Below are 18,399 nucleotides of genomic sequence, written 5' to 3' on the forward strand. Positions count from 1 at the left end.
TAATTAATTCAAAAAACCGCACCTGTGCAGTCTCAAAAAATTGCAATCAGCTAACGGCCTGTAAATTATCTTCATTTTGACAAAAAATGATAAATTGTCTTCAAGTTAGTGGAAAAAGTTCAATAATGCTGTAGTAGTTTAACTGCTACCTCTGTTTTTTGGTTGAAATACAGAGGTATTTAGTTCAAGGCCCACCTAAAAAAATCCATGATGCTGGCTTGAAGTTGACAGCATTTCACTGTCACAAAAGATCCATTTATAAGGTTATGTGTCTCTTAAGTTGGTACTTGTATTCAATTATCCAAGAAAAAGCATCATATCAAATTATCGACAACAGATTTTTAGTTATTGAAAAAGCTGAAGTCATGTCAAAAGATCGTTTTACTTTAAAAAAACTCTCTTAGAAAGTCTAAAGCTAGTTTCGCATTTTCCTAGACAGTTCAACTTAGTTCAATACTTCTTGGCTACATTAGAAGCAAGGTTAAACAAGCAAATCAAAACTATTGATTAACATTTTCAAATTTACTTCAAATAATGTTACAGTATAATGTCAGTTAGACGGAACTTATAAATATGAACTCAATTACAACAAAAATGATAGTAGTTTTTCCCTGGCTCATCAATTTGTGTAAGTTCTCACATTTTTGCCATTTGCTACTTTTTGTCATTTTGTTTTGGTGTTTTTGATCAAAAATTACTGGAAAGCAAATCCCATTTTGTGCTAAATATCAAGAAAAGTTGAGACAGTCCGTTAAGTGCACCTGATAAGGAATTATCTGTCATTAAATTCCAATATATGCTTGAATTCCAACTTATCCCTCTGATATATCTTCGGATGCCAATATTTATCTTAGCAGATATGTTTCTTGTAGTAATAAAAATTTACTGCGCTTATTAAATGACGATAAAAAAATTTGATCGCAAAGTTTGATTTTTTTATTATCTGAATTTATTTTTTTATCAACCATTTAATTCAAAGTTTGATATCAATAATTGAATCCTTGTACCATAAACACAGAAGCAAAATCTTGAAACATAGACACATCGAAAAAATGAATAAATTTAATACGACATTTGATCAGAAAGGTCTTTTTGTTTTCGATTGTTTTAGTTTTTTTGTTTATTTTCCACGAAAAACAGGCATTGCTAATAATAATCAAAATCAGTCAAATCTTAGATCTTTTGATGTCTTTGGAGTCGTGAATCGAACGAAATTTAAAAAAATTTCGCAGCGTCGAGAAAAAAATATATGTTTTGTCTAGTTTTAAGCAAGTAACTCGAAAAAGACGTCTTAAAAAGATAGTTTAATTCCTTTAATTCAAATTAAACTTTGAAAAATTGTATTCCAGTAAAATTACTAGTCAACGAATTTTTGGTGACTCCTTTAATTTTTTTTCCAAAAACATCTTAGGTTTTTGCAAAAACGCTTAGAACAATTTTGGAATTGTTTTTATTTGGTAAACATTTTTTCTAAATCATCCGAGTTTGACAAGAAAAATAACTAATAAAAAAAACACTTCTGAAAAACAAAATTATTATGAAATCCAAATTGTAGTCCAATTTTGCTGTAAACTGGTCTGAATAACCAGAAACTTACGCCAGTTTATCTCGTTGCTGAGATAACTTTTGAGTTTTTTTAATCATTTTTAACTTCTACAGCTGTTTTTGAGGTAATCAAACTCGGTCGGAAAAACTGACAGACTAAAACAAACGTTTTTGGAATTACATGATGGCAAAAAAGACGCTAATTCAGCAGATGGACTTATGAATAGTTTTGCAATGAAAAAAATGGAAAACAATTCTTTTATGCCGTGAAAGTTGAGCACAAATTTTTTGCGTTTTGTACGGCATATGACGTCTCGTCAGGAGCTTAGCATCAGTAAAGCAAATAATTGATTGATGCATAGTTTATTGATGCAAATAGTTTTTTGGCGCTGATCCAGAAAAACTGCGAAACGTTAGAAAGAAATTTCGGCTTCCTGGGCTTTCGTGGGTGTGGTTCTCGTGCTACTTGATCGATCATAATGAGGCCGAACTGAGTTTTTTGTGATTTATTTGTACTTGTTAAAAGATTTGATTTTACTAAAATTTAGCAGATAAGGCAGACGAGTCTTTATCGGGACGTCCGAGCTTGAATCCAATGATCCCAGAAAAAGGTTATAATGTTTTAATGAACAAAGTGAAGACACCCGTGTGAACCAAAGTCGCTATCTGAGAACTTTTTACAAAATTAGGCATAAAAAATGTTACAAACTAGGGGATTTTTCTTTAAGAAAAATGTAAAATAGTGACTTTTCTAACACAAAAGTTGTAAGATAGGAACTTTTCCTACAAAAATATTTCAAATTTTTTGCATGTTTAATCTAAACCATTTTTTTATAAAGAGTTCAAAAAATTCTCCACTGTAGCAGAGTACAGTCACGTAAACTCGTAAACCAAACGACTCCTTTCGCCACATGAGTTTACTTAAAAACTCACTAACTTTAAAGAGTTAATTTTTTGCTGATAACTAGAATTTTTGTCGATATTTACACCAACCCCACATACAACACGTCCGGAGCTACATAACATGTTTCATCAAAGTTGATTTTTTTTTCAAACTAATTTCATGCCGCTATTTACGTGTAACTAAAACGTTCAATGAAAAAAATCAATTTTTGTTCTGACCTTTTTCAAAATGGGGAGCAAATTTGTATTTGGATTTGTTTTTGTTTTCCACGCAAAATCAACAACCACAAATAGTCATCGGAGACGTTCTTCAGTTATATATTATAATAAAGCTCTCTCAGTTGTAATTCGAAAAACATGTGAAAAATTTCGGAAAAAAATCCCAGCGTCGAGAAAAACGGTTTGAAATGTTTTATTTTTTGTCTAATTTCGAGCGAGTAAAGCGAGCTAGCGCACTCTTTTTAATGCTTAAATTAAGCCGTTTACAATAGCTTAAGTTTCTGCTTAATTTTAATTTTATTCAAGTTAATTAGTTTTTGAAGATTTTTAATGCCATTTGGGGAATCAAAACTTCAAAAATTCAAAGAAATTCTGCAAAAATAATAATTTTTTGACTTGGTAAAAATTGTTTGTAAATTTTTTTTTGCTTTTTTTGTTTTTCTAGTCATTTTATCAAAATTTGTTGTCCTGTTTGCCATTTACAATGACTGTCAAATAAACCTAATTTAAAGTTGTACTAATTTAAATTTTTTATCTGGAGCAGTAGGGTATCTCGTTCAAACGTAGGGGATCTCGATCAAACAAGGGGTTCCAACGCAGGTTAATGTATTTTAAGACATAATGCACAAATTTTTGTTGAAAAATTCTGCAGACTGTTTTTGGGATTTAAAAGCGATGACAAATAAGTAAGCTAATCAAATTAATTCTTTTCAGACCAATATTTGATTTACAAGAAGCCTTTTTCTTTGTGGTTTGAACTCAAAGTGTCGTTATTTTTAGAGTAGTAGAAAAAACATAAATGAGCGCTCCAACTGGCTCTCGACTTGTGCTAAGTTTTTTTGGTGAAACATCGATTTCATTACTGAAGTACTCAAAAAAAACTTCCGGCAACCAAAAAGTATTGTTACCACTTTCCGTTCATAAAATATTAAAAGGAAACAATTAGCTTTCTCAATCGCTTTGTTGTGTTGAGTGCGCATTAATGCGAAGCCTTCAAAGAGATCACTAAACGAATGAAAAACGCACATAAATTGCAAAATATACTGATTACTCAAGCTGCAAAGCATACAAATTACACAGGCTGCAAAACACCTATTTCTGCTTTTGACCATTGCATTGTACAACAACTGTAAATTTACTGAAAAAAAATTTAAGCTGGGTTTTATTGCAAGCGTTTTTTGTTTCATCAGTCTGTTTTTAATCACGCAAGTCGCACTTTATAGAGCTAAAACTTATGGGTCTATAAAGTCGCACTTGGGATCTATAAAGACGCACTTTATAGAGCAAAAGTTTGTATTAATCAGCTACCACAAGTAATCACAGGAGATAGTTGAGTGATAAATGATATTGAAGCCCTTATAGTCGTAGTTCGGACTACTTAAAAAAAATTTCTTAGTTCGCTTATTTTACTATGATTGTCGAATATGCCTCAGCTCTAGTTTTTCGTTCAGATCTTTTTATCGCACAAAAAACGGCAATTTGAAAAAAAAAATGAAATTTTTTTAAAGACCATGGTCGGAATTTTCTGTGCTTTTTGCACAGTAACCGACTATACTTGTTTTAGCTTGGCTTTTTCGACCTAATAATTCTGTAGATACTTTGAGACTAGAAATGCTGATAAGAGTAAGCATTTGTAAACCTATCGGAACGACAATTTTTAAAAATGACAGCCTCATGGTATAAATTTACAGGACCAGAAGAATTCTCAATAGACAGTATTGCCTTTTTTGCAATCCTGTTTCATCAATTAGACATATAGGTTCTATTTCAGTGTTACTGGTATCTTGCACTGCGCCTTCCCTTGAAACAGTTAGACACACTATGGACTTCATTATGGCCAGTAGGCGAACATCCTTCACTAGATCCTGCTCCATATTCAGGTCTATAATTTTTTCTAAAAACAACAGATTCCCGTCTGCTGTTCTGAGATCTGGGCGTTAGTTTTCTTTTTTATCTAGCTTTTTTATTTTGAGAGTGATTATGTTGTTTTAAGAAATTTAGCCCGAAATAATTCTGCCTACCTTTAAGTGGCGGATTTGAGGATGTGAGTTTTCTTTTGACTGTTTTTTTTTTAGCTTTTAGGTGTTAGTTTTCCTTTTTGGATTTCCGAGATGTATGTTTTTTTTGCGAATGGATATGATGTTCAGAGAAATTTAGCGTGAAGTATTTCTTACTATCTGTTAAAAGTGGTTTTGTGTCAAAATTGTCAAAAAAGTGCAAAAAAACTTCGCACATTTTTTTGCACAAAATCGTGCTTTTACAGTGATTTGAGAGAGCTTGGAAATCGATTAGGTCGACAAATTTTTTGAACACAGATGTTTGCTTGAAGAACTGAAACTGTACGGCCATAGTTTGATCCTTTCCGTCAAAAATACATAGTCTAATCTAAACTTTTTTCTATAAAGACTCTATGGATCTACTTAACAATTGCCCCCCCCCCCTTGGTATCTACTTAAGAATTGCCAACCCCTATTAATAAAAGCAGTAAATTAGCACTGAGCCTTCTTTTGAAAATTAGAATTTTGCTGCATTCTGATTGGCCGAAAATGCGTTATTTTAATCTACTTAACCATTGCTCCCCCCCCCCCCTTTCTTAAAGGAGGGGGGGCAATTGTTAAGTAGATCCGACTATATTTCAAGAAGGTCAAAAACAATTTACATGTCGTCTTAAGTGATCACTACTGTCTGCTGGGTCTGAGCATCGCTTCCATCCCCTTCAATGGCACAACCACTTCTATCGGCAGCAGACGAATACCCGAGGAGTCAGACGCGCCTGACTATAAGAAACTCATCGAAATTTTCTTCTATAGCATAAACTTTTTCTCGTTTCGAGAAGACGACAGAATGACAGGTAACTTATTTTTTAAATAAACATTCAGATATCAGCACTTCGCTTTAATACTTCCCCACGAAAATGAAAATTGAATCTACTTAAGAACCTCCACCCCTATATAAAAATACAGTAAACGAACACTGAGCTTTATATTGAGAATTCTAATTTTGATGCTTTCTGATTGGTCGAAAAATTGACCATTTTGATCTACTCAACAATCTCCGCCCCCCCCCCCCCCCCTCTTTCTTTAAAAGGGTGGAAATTGTTAAGTAGATCCTGAAAATTTTGCTATCATTTCAATTTAAATTGACGCCTTTTCACCCCAAGTAGTACAGGGTCTTTTCTGTGACCCAAATTTATAAAGTTTTAAAATAAAGCTCCTATTTTTATTGAATATCCTGACATTTGACATTTTTCACTGAAACTAATTTTAACCAATGAGATTTGGGCATTATGGTTCAATGATCAGGCCGCGGATATTTAACAAACCACCTTATCTACAAACCGCCTTATCTTGAAGCCGAAACAACATCAGAATTACACAAATTACATAAGAATTATGTAACAATTGCATAACAATAATGGCAATCTCAGTGGCAATCTGTTGTTATGTTGCATAATGATAATATTTTTTGGCTTGTTGGAATGGATCTTATTTTCGGTTTTTTGGCCCTTCGGTCTGTTGGCCTACCACAGAATGTGAATAAAATGACATAACTGTAGTTTGTTAGAGTAAATTGCCATTAGGTTTTATTAGTATAAGATGTCATCATAAATTTCTGAAGTTGCCTTTTTATGATACATGTCTGTGGGTTTTTCTAATCATTGATATGCTCCTTTATGAAGTAGTGGTAATTCTCCAGATTTTCCTCTAAGAAAAACAAAGCCCGGGTGGAGGGCCCAGCCTCATGTCCAGACTTTGAGGGTCGCGCCGCATCTGGATTTAGATCAAAATTGCATAGTCGCGCCGAGCGTTTGAGACTGGAAAGTCGCGCCGTGTCCGCTTTATTTTGGAAAGTCGCGCCGTCTCCACTCTGAACCCAAAAGTCGCCTGGCTTCTACCACGGTTGCGAAGAATTGATTATTGCTCGAGCCGTCTCCGCCTCGGTCTGGAATTTCGCGACGTCTCCCGTCGGTTGCGAAAGTAATTTTTGGTCGCGCTGGCCAGGCCAGTCGCGCCGTTGCTTTTTGAGCCGCGCCATTTCCTGAGTCGCGCCGTATGAACCTTGGTCGCGAAAGTCGCGCCGTCTCCACCACGGTCGCGAAAGCCCTAAAAGATTTTTTCTTAGTTGCGCCGTCTCCATATTGGTGTAAAAAGTCGCGCTGTCTCCATCTCGGTCTGGAAAGTCTGGAAATGGCTGAGTTTGGTCGCGCGTGACATGAGTCTGGGACCTCGACCCGGGAAACAACAGATGAGATGAAAACACCATTTACTTATTCAATTGCTGGAATGAATCTGGATTATATTTGTAATTTGGAATATGTTTGTATAGCAGATGTTCTAACTTCTTGTTTTATTTTACGAATTTGCATGCTCTTCCTTAAAACAGACAATTAAGCAAAAAACTTGTGTCCTGTGAATTTTCTGATATTAAGTTTAGAGGGACGATGATGGTTTGCTCACTTGACTTTGCTCTGATTTTCGAAAAGTTGAAAGGGTTGGATCGTTGTGTTTACCAAAACCATTTTAGAGATGTATAAATTTTTGTTTTCCTAATTGGCTCGCAAACTATCTATATTTTTGAGTTGCGTGTTCATGAAAATCCAATTATGCTGTTGATTTATTTATGTAGGTATCCGAAAACGATTGATAGCCGGGTTGACCAAAATGTGCAACAATCTGTCGCACCATGCATGGTTCCATGGAAGCCACGAAAAATTGCCTATGTATTTTCAAGTTAAAATAACACATTTTCCATGCATGGAACGAAGTTTTTTTTGGTCTCTGCTTTTTATGTTCATTTTCTAGATTTGCTTGAATGGTTTTGAAAAATAGTTCTTGAAATGTTTTCTGTAGTATCTGTTTTTTTATCTGTTCCGATTCTAGATATTTTTTCACATTTATTAAAATTACAAAGCAGTAAAATTATAAGTTCTTTTTGCACTACCAATACGTCTTAAAAGAGGTTTGCAGAGACAATGATATTTGGTTTTCTTAGATCATTGGGTAGTCTGGAACAGGAAGGGTGGGATCGAGATTGTGAGTTCGTCCATGCGAACAAGTAGAGCCTTTTTTTTTTTAAAATCAAGAAGCATTTTATAGTTGTTTATGATTTTTATGCCTAATCAAGTCACAGATTTTTGCAAAATTGACAAAAAGTGACAAATTAAAATAACTATGCAACAAACTAAATGACTAAATTACCATGCAAGAAACAGTTGAGACTGATTAAAATGATTCAAAACTTTTTATTCGTGAAAGTGAATGATGATTGGTGCTGCTATTTGCCGATGACGGCTCTTTTTCCTTTTCTCCCCCACCTGCAAATTTTTACATGTAAATTTGTTGACCACCTTGTCCGATATTATGAACATTTTCATACAGACTAATAAGGGCACGACAAACATATTTGGTATTCATACTCAACCTCGTAAAACCTCTCGTTACAGTAATAAATTGAAGCTCGTGTGAGGTGGGGGGGGGGGGGGGGGGGGAAGGAAAAAGAGCCCAGATGACTTCTTTGAAGTGTATGAGTGATTTCAGGAATGATTTTCAAAAAAAAATTTTGGGATTTTTTGAAAGTCCGACAAAATGTTTCCTATGCTGTGAATCAAATAGCGTCTTAATTGTTAATTTCAGAGTTTTTCCGGATTATTTATCATTTATTTGTCCAAAAACTCCATTGCTTTAAGCTTAGTGAATTGGGAAGTTTTTCTCTTTACACTGAAATTGTCAGAAACAGTTCACTTTAAAAAATTCTCTGTCAGAGACAGTTGAAACTGAGTTTAAAATTATTATCTGAGAAAGTGATTGATAATTGGTGCTACTATTGCCGATGGTTTCTTTGAACTAAAACATTGATTTCAGGACTGATTTTATATATATAGTTTTTTTCGATAGTTTTTTTTGTTCAGATTGAAATTTTTAGGATTTTTTAAGGTATTTTTTTGTGTTTCGGGGAAATATTCGTTTCAATAGTTTTTCATGATTGTATAATATTCAATTTTTTTCTGAAACTCTTTGAGGTTGATTTTTGAGCATAAATTACCGTCGGTACTTATGTTAGCGATTTCTGGATTGTGCTCCTGGTAGGAAAAACAATTTTGTGAACAAATAAGGCAATTTCCGAAGTAAAGCAGAATCAGGGATAAAAACAAAACTCCGAGTTTTGATTTTGTTGGTAGAGTGAATCTGGATTTCTTTTTCGTATCAAAACCGGTTTGTGTACAGAATTTTTTCAATTCTAGTTTTATTTTACTTTTAGTATGCTCTCTCTTCTAATAGATAACTAAGAAAAGCTAGTAATAATTATGTCCTGTTATTTTTCTCTAATATAAAATTCAAAGAAACGATGATGGTTTGAACACTTGAGTTTGCTCTGATTTCTTAATATGGTAATTCTTAATTTGTTGGTTGAAGCTTTAAGTTTTTCTAGTGGTCACTGGTTGATCGCCCGGGATTAGAAAAGGTCCGATCGTTGTGTTTGTCATTACCATGCCATGCTTGTCTAAGTTTTTGTTTGACCAGTTGGCTCTCGCTAACTGTAAAGGATTTTGAATTGCTTGATCTTAAAAATATGATTTTTCTACCCAATTTTACTGTTGTTTATTCATTGCGGTATTTCAAAATGAATGAATGTTATTTGGCATTTTATTGATGTGCTTATTTTTTTTTTAGATCTGGGTAAACTATTTTTAAATTTGTTCCATGAAGCATTTTCTGTTTTATCTTTTCCTCTATTAGACTTTTAAAGTTAATTTCTAGTCCGGAACAAGAAGGGTGAGATTGAGACGTTGAATTGTTTCAAGCGAACCATAGATAATTTTCTTAAAGTATCAAGTAACATGTGATAGCTGTTTATATATGTTTTTTTTTTGCCTAACCAAATTGCAAAGAAAACTTGTAATTGAATTGCGTGTTTTATATAAAAACCTTTTTTGTGATATAGTTGTTTTAGTATTTGACGACGTTGATTGTTACTTGGTCTTTGACTCTTATGTTCTCTCCTCTCAATATTTGCAAAAATTGTTTTGAAAACACCGTTTTGATCCGTTTTTTACAAGATATTTTAATTCAAGCTTTAAGTTTCCTATTTTGTTTTCTCCTAGTTTAAACTGGCAAATAAGGAAACTTAGTTGTTGGTTGTGTCCTACAACTTTTTGGCACACGAGAGTCAAGGAGACGATGATGAGTTGTATGTGTTTGATGTCGCGTAAGAACACATTTTTAAAAAAACTTTGATGCTATTACATCTTTCTGACTAGTGTAATCCTGTACTTTGTCATCTGGGAATTCGAATTTTTTACTGTATATCCCCTATGTATTTTGTAATTGACAAAATTTTACACTGAAATGATTTTATCAATGCCGTTTTGTCTCATTTTCACTCAATTCTCATTTTGTCTCATTTTCTGTTTACACTCAATAGATCATATAAAATACTGGTAAGACTTTCATTGTTTGAGATCAATTTTAATCTTTTTTTTTCAAAAGCGATCGGACTCTAATCAGTCAAGTTTTAGAATACTAAATATAAGAGTTGGCTATGAAACTTGATTGATTAGTACAACAATATGTACAGCCACACTTAAAAGTAAAAAGAAAGGAAAAAATCAAATTTTCAAGGGGTTGCCTACGAGGGGGTAAGCATTTCAGTAAATTAAGGAAGCCGTTCGCATGAATTGAACTTAGATATTTCAAAAATTGTTCGCATATTTTTGGAGCGTAACTAGGGTTTTCTCGAGATTTTTAATCTTTTATTATGAAGTCAACCAAAATAATGAAAGGTGTCAAAATGCCATTGTTGAAAACTTTTTTTGGACATTTTTCGCCCTGAAATTGCGTCTTTTTTCGCAAAATTATTATTGGCGCCAACGGTAGTTTCGGATATGGTACACTTGTCTATTTGTCACCCCATCTGGCTTCGGCCGGATAGGTTCGTGCCAAAAGCGCCTTTAGAATGTTTTTAGCGTTGGTCAGCCAAAAAGGAATGTCGTAAATTAGTACCAAAGAGGGAACCCTTTGGGCGCTCAAGGGCTCGAACCCCGGAAGACGGAGCGTCCCCCCAACGCTCCTAAATTTTTCTTTCTTTAGGTTGCTGCTTGCACCAAGTGGAGTCATACATACACAATGGACAACGCAATGGCTTCTCACCCCAACAGTATTTCGCCAAACTGATGGATTACTCCAACGACAAGAAACTTGTCTATGTTAAGGCAACTACATAGACTTCACCATTTCTTCTTTCTTAGACGATTTAAAGACTTATTTATGCCCTATGTAAATTATAAAAACCCATCCCTGTCAATTTTTGACTGCTTCTTTTCCAGTTTCAAGATTAAAAAAAAACATACATCAATTTCTTAGAAAAAAAACTATTTCGGAGATCTCTGCATATGTACCTTGATGTTTTTGAGAGTAATCTCTTAATGCAATATATAATCCTAAATTGGGGCAAAAAGTATCAAACATTTTTCCTAATGTTTTTCCTTACACTTCCTGAATGTTTATATTCTGTTTGTTCACTAATCGCTTGCAAAAGGAGTACCCTGCAAGCATAGTTTTGTGTGATTGGGATTTGGGCTTTGCCTAAAGCATAGGTTTAGGGGGATAACATAGGCTTAAGCATAGGTTTGGCGTGATTGACATAGAAAAAACTTACAACATAAATGTTTCATGCATGAAAGTTTCACTACTCACAAGTTTTAAAAGATGATAAAAGTTTTTCTTGATGAAATTTGTAGCATTCATGTATGAAAATTGTCCACAACTTGGGTGGGTCGTGTCAACTCGTCTATGTTTAATTCTGATTGTACTTAGGGTAGTTAAGTATTAACAATAATATATTTGATAATACTTGATAATAGTTGGTTATATTTGATAATATATTTGATAGTACTTTCTGATTACACCAGGTCCGATACGATCCGGATGTTTGCCTCAACATAATTGTGCAACTCGGCTTCGGCTTCGGAAAGTTCGCCGGAAGCACGGGCGGCGCCTCACATCACTTAAACTATGGCCTAAACACGGTCGACGGATTGTTCCATGAATTCGACTACCGCAAGGTGGAGCAACAACTGACTTTCGAGTGGTTTAAGGAATCTGTCATTTGCAATCAAAACCCATGGTTGTGCATTGACAATTACTTGTTCAGGGATGAAAGCCTTTTCGAAGATTATCTATCTCAAAGTGAACTATGATGCTACTCTTAAACATTTTTGACTAAAAACCAACTTTTGCAATTTCGTTTTGTTGAGTTCTTGCAATTAAGCTTTTAACTGTGAATATCATTACAAAATAATCTTTTGACTACTGAAAAAACGGCTGTTCATACAGGTTTCAAGTCAGGTTGCTTTTGTTTCAAACGTTTAGTTTTCATTGCCACATTTCGGACAAAATTAAAGGTGAAAATGTTCCGGAGCCGTGTGCTTGTGATAACAGCCGAAAAAGCAATAAACCGAAAGTTTCTCGTTTTGTCTGTAGCACAGAGTGAAATGGACGGCTTCATAAAAAATTAACACATGTTTCTTGTCTATGTCTCTAATTAGTAAGCTATTGAGTTTCGCGTCAGACTCGTAGTTACTGTGAAAGTGGTTTTTAGTAATTCGCAGAACTCTGCAAAGTTGATGCCTAGAATCCTTTTACCAGAATGTTTATGGGCGAAGCTTTTTTGGCCTTTTTCTCCTAAAACTAGGTGCAGTTGGGACTTTAGTTTTATGTTTATGTCTCAAATTTGTAAGCCATGGAATTTCGCGTTGTCTTCTGTTTTTTTTCTATGTACTTCCTCGTTGTATGCCAAGATAGCTTGTCTATTTCTGTCTTCTCTCTCCGCCCGATGATTTCGGTCTTAGGTTTTTTCTTAAGGTTCTGGAATTGGGTAACTTAAATCGAGTCTGGTCGTTGGGTTTATTCACGTCAACTGAATCTTCACCAATTATTGTTAGTTGGAACCTTTCGAACCGTTTTTCCGATCTAAGCGATTTTGGCTTGATAATTTGTTCAAGAAAAATTAAGTTTAAATGCCAGAATACCTAATCAAAAAGCGCTCAATCAAGGATAAACGGCTCATAACTGAATCATGAAACATTTTTTTGCTGTAATTGGGCCATATTGGAATTGGGAAACGGATTTTTTTTTTATTTGGCTAGTTTTAAGCAAAAGGAAGTCGGTAGGTGTTAAAGTGGTTCAAATTGATGAGAATGAAGATTTCTCAAATATGATTATAAAGACAAAAGTTCACATGAAATGCGCTATAAAGATTTTAACCGAAGAATTTTGTTCAGACGGTTCAATTTTTTATTTGTGTAGTTTGGGCTCAAGATGTATCCTAAAAATTGGTCCTTTATGGTTATAGATATTCGGCAAAGGCATACAGTGGAGACTTTGGTATGTTTCGGCCTTACTCGAGGTATGTATAAAATTTTTAGACCAAAAATTGGTAAGTTTCGACAGCGCTCGATGTATGTTTTGAGTTTTGGCCCTGCCTCGACTATTCGGTTTCGGTCAAGCACTGACATTGCGCTGAAAACTAAAAGTCGAAACACTATGTGAAATGTATGTTTTAACCTTCAAGCCTAATTTCTGTTATGTAAGTCATTTAAACGTACCTGCCAAAAGCGTATCGCCTTTTGAATTTTTGTTATTTCGGTCATTGTTCTTTTACCACACTAATCTTTATTCAATTTTAACGTTATGTTTTTAAACTAATCTCTGTTTAGTTTTGTACCAGCATCTTGATTTTGCCGTTTTTTAAACTAATCTTTATTTGAAAGTCTACTAAAATTATCTTAGTACACATTCCTTTTTTTATTTATCTTGTTTAGGTTGTGGAAGTTTAGATACCTAATTATACTTTAGCAGTATGGAGTAAGGTATTGTTAACCAGATCCCTTTGCTTTTTTAAGGGACGCGATCAGTGGCGGATTTAAGGGGAGGAGCTATGTTAATGAGGTCGCCCCTTTCCTTCGGGGATTTGACCACCTCCCTCCATCACCAACAAAAGCAGTCTTCTTCGGGATTTTTATGACATCAATTTTCAGCGACGAACTTTAGAATTTTTTAAAATTGCATTTGGTGCCAAAAAGTATTAATTTTTGAATGTGCGAGCGCGCGCCGAAAAAAACACGCACTTTTTAGATGAAAAAAGTTTTCAAAACTGACCAAAAACGGCATTTTATATCTGTTTTGTTTTCGAGGCGCAGAAAGTTTTGGCAATAAATTGTCTTTATGGTGTTATGGGAGTGATCAAAATTTCTTTTTTGTCGACCAGAATTTTTGCAAAAAGTAGAATAATTTATAATGTTAGAGAAGACTGATTTAGATTGAGAACTTATCGTACGAACTACATTAAAAATTTTTGAGATTGACAAAAAATCTGATCGACAAAAAATTTGATGCAACAAAAATCTACTTGTATGAAAAAAAAACATTCTTTTACGCTTTTCTCTGAAAACAATGTCGAAGCTTTGCGCCACTTTCGTTATCTCTTTAATTTTCTCGGAAAAAATTACTGACAAAAGAACCTACATTTTATTTGTAAAAATTTCTAAATTACTAAACAAATAAATAGCTGAAAAAAAAGACAAACGTGAAAAACATTGCCTGTTTTGACATTTAAAAGTTCTACAGCTTGTAATTATGTAAAACAGTTCTTCTTTGATTTGTTTTTATGTTTCGGTGTTGTTGTGGTTCTCAGTCTCAGGTGTTCGATTGCTGCACTTGGATCAATTCAAAGATCTTCTTGGGGTGAGATTGGTGGAAGGTCAATTGAAAATATGCGTCGACGTGTGGTTTGTGTTGATGCAATAAGGACAAATGTCCATGTTAGTGTTTTAAAGCCGATAGCTGCAAATGCTTAATAATGATTCATAGCTTGCTGTGCTAGCGTCCTCCTGGTAACTCGAAGTTGTGATGTTTCGACATGACCAATCGAGAAAGGATAATTTCTAAAGACCTTTGCTGGATTAAAGTCCTCGATGACTTCCTCCTGACCTTCGCAGTATGAAAAACTTTCAGAAGCTCTCTCCACTTTCGGGATCCACAATTTTGGCGCTGCGGTGAAAGTGAGATGTGATTTATCTTTCGTAGCAAGGGTGGAGCATGTTTTTTCCAGGGTAGAGCTCGTGCGCTCATAACAGGTAGTTGCAGTGGTGGTCTACTAGGTGAGTCTGAGTTGACGTTGAATTGAGAGCAACCTTATTTGTCTCTGAATAGGGAAGACTCCACATTCTTGTTATACGTGGTCCTCGTAGCTCACCATGGTTTCATCCCAAGTTGAGTCGAAAGGACACTTTTCTGATTCCTCTGCGATTGCTCGATGCTAGTTGAGTCGATTTTAATTGTAGAGGGAGAACCGTTTTCCAATAGAGGATTCTCAAAATATGCGTATCGGATCACTTGAATTTATTTAGCTTGGCCCGATTTTGTACCCGGCTGAGCTTCAATTACGTTTACTCTGTTTCGTCCATGTCGTTGATAAGTGTGCTGAAATTGAAACCTGTTCGGGTCCAGGTGATCTAAGATTGATTATGAGTAGGTAACTAAACTACGGCTAGTTATAAAAATGATCAATATAAGAAAGGGGATTTTTCAGTTATTCATGATTCTTCTGTCTCCGACCCAAAAACTTATACCTATCGTACGTCAGGTTCGGAATTACTGCGAATTTGTAAGCCAATGAATTTCGCGTTGTCTTCTGTTTTTTTCTTTGTACTTCCTCGTTGTATGCCAAGATAGCTTGTCTATTTTTGTCTTCTCTCTCCGCCCGATGATTTCGGTCTTAGGTTGTTTCGTAAGGTTCTGGAATTGGGTATCTCAAATCGGGTCTGGCCGGTGGGTTCGTCACATCAACTGGATCTTTACCAAAAATTGCTAGTTGGAACTTTTCGGATCGTTTTTCCCAATCTTGGTGGCTTTTGCTTGATGAGCTGTTCCAGAAAAATTCAAGTCCTCCTAGTTTCAAATTGTTACACTGCGCCATGTTAACCTAGATAGTTAAAATTGATCACAGACTCAATATGATTAGGTATCTAAACTTCCACAACCTAAACAAGATAAATAAAAAAAGGAATGTGTACTAAGATAATTTTAGTAGAATTTCAAATAAAGATTAGTTTAAAAAACGGCAAAATCAAGATGCTGGTACAAAACTAAACAGAGATTAGTTTAAAAAGAAATTTTGATCACTCCCATAACACCATAAAGACAATTTATTGCCAAAACTTTCTGCGCCTCGAAAACAAAACAGATATAAAATGCCGTTTTTGGTCAGTTTTGAAAACTTTTTTGATCTAAAAAGTGCGTTTTTTTTCGGCGCGCGCTCGCACATTCAAAAATTAATACTTTTTGGCACCAAATGCAATTTTAAAAAATTCTAAAGTTCGTCGCTGAAAATTGATGTCATCTATTCTAATTGATCTAAGATTGATTATGAGTAGGTAACTAAACTACGGCTAGTTATAAAAATGATCAATATAAGAAAGGGGATTTTTCAGTTATTCATGATTCTTCTGTCTCCGACCCAAAAACTTATACCTATCGTACGTCAGGTTCGGAATTACTGCGAATTTGTAAGCCAATGAATTTCGCGTTGTCTTCTGTTTTTTTCTTTGTACTTCCTCGTTGTATGCCAAGATAGCTTGTCTATTTTTGTCTTCTCTCTCCGCCCGATGATTTCGGTCTTAGGTTGTTTCGTAAGGTTCTGGAATTGGGTATCTCAAATCGGGTTTGGCCGGTGGGTTCGTCACATCAACTGGATCTTTATCAAAAATTGCTAGTTGGAACTTTTCGGATCGTTTTTCCCAATCTTGGTGGCTTTTGCTTGATGAGCTGTTCCAGAAAAATTCAAGTCCTCCTAGTTTCAAATTGTTACACTGCGCCATGTTAACCTAGATAGTTAAAATTGATCACAGACTCAATATGATTAGGTATCTAAACTTCCACTCTAAACAAGATAAATAAAAAAAGGAATGTGTACTAAGATAATTTTAGTAGACTTTCAAATAAAGATTAGTTTAAAAAACGGCAAAATCAAGATGCTGGTACAAAACTAAACAGAGATTAGTTTAAAAAGAAATTTTGATCACTCCCATAACACCATAAAGACAATTTATTGCCAAAACTTTCTGCGCCTCGAAAACAAAACAGATATAAAATGCCGTTTTTGGTCAGTTTTGAAAACTTTTTTGATCTAAAAAGTGCGTTTTTTAGATCAAACCTGAATTTAGTTTTCATGACCGAAATAACAATAATTCAAAAGGCGATACGCTTTTGGCAGGTACGTTTAAATGACTTACATAACAGAAATTAGGCTTGAAGGTTAAAACATACATTTCACATAGTGTTTAGACTTTTAGTTTTCAGCGCAATGTCAGTGCTTGACCGAAACCGAATAGTCGAGGCAGGGCCAAAACTCAAAACATACATCGAGCGCTGTCGAAACTTACCAATTTTTGGTCGAAAAATTTTATACATACCTCGAGTAAGGCCGAAACATACCAAAGTCTCCACTGTATGCCTTTGCCGAATATCTATAACCATAAAGGACCAATTTTTAGGATACATCTTGAGCCCAAACTACACAAATAAAAAATTGAACCGTCTGAACAAAATTCTTCGGTTAAAATCTTTATAGCGCATTTCATGTGAACTTTGTCTTTATAATCATATTTGAGAAATCTTCATTCTCATCAATTTGAACCACTTTAACACCTGCCGACTTCCTTTTGCTTAAAACTAGCCAAATATAAAAAAAAATCCGTTTCCAATTCCAATATGGCCCAATTACAGCAAAAAAATGTTTCGTGATTCAGTTATGAGCCGTTTATCCTTGATTGAGCGCTTTTTGATTAGGTATTCTGGCATTTAAACTTAATTTTTCTTGAACAAATTATCAAGCCAAAATCGCTTAGATCGGAAAAACGGTTCGAAAGGTTCCAACTAACAATAATTGGTGAAGATTCAGTTGACGTGAATAAACCCAACGACCAGACTCGATTTAAGTTACCCAATTCCAGAACCTTAAGAAAAAACCTAAGACCGAAATCATCGGGCGGAGAGAGAAGACAAAAATAGACAAGCTATCTTGGCATACAACGAGGAAGTACATAGAAAAAAAACAGAAGACAACGCGAAATTCCATGGCTTACAAATTTGAGACATAAACATAAAACTAAAGTCCCAACTGCACCTAGTTCTCCTTCTACAATTAAAATCGACTCAACTAGCATCGAGCAATCGCAGAGGAATCAGAAAAGTGTCCTTTCGACTCAACTTGGGATGAAACCATGGTGAGCTACGAGGACCACGTATAACAAGAATGTGGAGTCTTCCCTATTCACCCGCTCCTCCCCTTAAATCCGCCACTGATCGCGTCCCTTAAAAAATCAAAGGGATCTGGTTAACAATACCTTACTCCATACTGCTAAAGTATAATTTCTTACTCAAATAAATTTCACAAATGCTTAACCATTGGACGAATTATCGTTACAGATGAGGATAACTGTTACAAGATATCATTTGATCGTTCGTGTTTATTGAGAGGATCAGAGGTATTCTTATAAACGACCCCCGGAAGATCTTTGTATTGATACAAGTGCAGCAGCCAAAGTGGCAGTGAGAACCACAATAACCCGGAAACATGATAACAAATCAAAGAAATTTTTTAACATAAATAAAAGCTGTAGGTTTTTTAAATGTCGCAACGGGCAGATGTTTTCACATTTTTTTTAAACAACTC

General features: G+C 34.8%; 1 protein-coding gene across 2 annotated transcripts in view; it reads left to right on the forward strand.

The window, feature by feature from the left end:
* Positions 1–18,399, forward strand: part of LOC134852870 (uncharacterized) — a 191,386-nt gene that overhangs the window by 95,728 nt on the left and 77,259 nt on the right. Inside the window, exon 1 of one of the 2 annotated variants that reach the window (XM_063868722.1) lies at positions 891–900. The exons of the other annotated variant lie outside the window; for it this stretch is intronic. The gene's annotated coding sequence lies outside the window, so the exon portion shown is untranslated. Of the gene's footprint in view, positions 1–890; positions 901–18,399 lie in introns of those variants that run through there. 2 annotated transcript variants of the gene reach the window in all.

Source organism: Symsagittifera roscoffensis, chromosome 1 (genome assembly GCF_963678635.1).
Source record: "Symsagittifera roscoffensis chromosome 1, txSymRosc1.1, whole genome shotgun sequence".
Lineage (NCBI taxonomy): Eukaryota > Metazoa > Xenacoelomorpha > Acoela > Convolutidae > Symsagittifera > Symsagittifera roscoffensis.